Below are 1,403 nucleotides of genomic sequence, written 5' to 3' on the forward strand. Positions count from 1 at the left end.
TCTGGTTAGCAGGCAAGTTCTTAGCCACTATGCTACCAGAGCTCCCTTATGACATAGTAAATGTAAAACAATTAGCTCAGGGATGATATTTATAAGAATTCAATAAATATTGTCTATTATTAATGCTCACAAATGACAAATCTAAGATTTTAATGCAAGGTTTATTAGCTCCAGATCCTGCATTCTTTCCCTTTTTCCATGTTGCCTCCAGGTCTAGCAAAGCAATGGGTCAGGTGGCCATGGCCATTGCGTGTAATTCGGCAGAGTTACCACAGGAGGGTCACAAAACGGAAAAATGTTAGTCAGAACCCTGATCTTCTTGTAACTGAACATTTTTTCCTGCTGAAATAAGTCACTTTTCTATGAAATACATATTGGTTTAAGGGTGAAAAGAAACATGAGAACATTTCACATTGAGATACCCCTTTGTCATTTTTTGCTGCTTTTCATGCCACTGATTATGACATAGTCATTTGATAAATTGCATAATCCAGATATACAGTTAGCTATTTTTAAATAAAAATGAATCCTGTACACATGCTAAGCAAGGACTAATCTCTGAGCTAACTGAGGCCCATGGGGACCCAGTTATCACAATTCCTAGGCTTGATATTTCCTCTCTATAATTCATTACCCTATTGTTGCTCTGTCTTTCCTCAGGATCTGAGTATGGAAGCTGATGCTTTCTTTTTGCTTTTTTTGTAAATAAATACTGTTTTAATGTGATATTTGAGCAAGGTTTGTATTTCCTTTTGAATATTTCTTCTTGAGAGTCAATTATTGTAGTTATACACATTATTATGTAATTGCCTTTCCTGAGCAAGATCACTCAGAGTTGACTGTTTACCATGCCTATGTCTAGGTCACAGAGGGGGATTCGTAGCTATAAGTTGTGAGATAATTTACACTCAAGTCTCATTGGTGGTTTATTGTTAGTTTCCTGCACCCATTCCCCCACCCCCACTTTGGAAACAGGAAATGTGTCCACCATATGGAGAACAAATGCAGATAAAAGAAAGCTTTATGGAGCCTTTGACACTGTGTTGTCTACACTGGGAAAAAACCTATCTTCTTCTTCCTTCCTGGTCTAATATTGTTGTTTAATCCTTCTGAGTTCCTTAGATAACATCACACTCCCACCTCCATTGATATCCTTCTTAGTCTTCTTTTGAATTATCTACTCTTCCTGCTTCTGCAGCCCCTGGAGGTTTTATATCTTGTTACAGGCCTCTGTTCTACTTTTTTTTGGGTAAGCATGTTCTTCCTCACTGTTTTACTCATCAGCCTCCACCTGACTCTGCTCAAGATTGCCTATGGTATTCTTGGGATCCATTCAAGGATCCTTCTGGGCCATATGGACTAAACTGTTAGGGCAGAGTTCAGTTACTGTACTGTTTCATTTG

This window comes from Orycteropus afer, unplaced genomic scaffold (assembly GCF_000298275.1).
Source record: "Orycteropus afer afer isolate SDZICR_OR568_19922 unplaced genomic scaffold, OryAfe1.0 scaffold00023, whole genome shotgun sequence".
Classification (NCBI taxonomy): Eukaryota; Metazoa; Chordata; class Mammalia; order Tubulidentata; family Orycteropodidae; genus Orycteropus; species Orycteropus afer.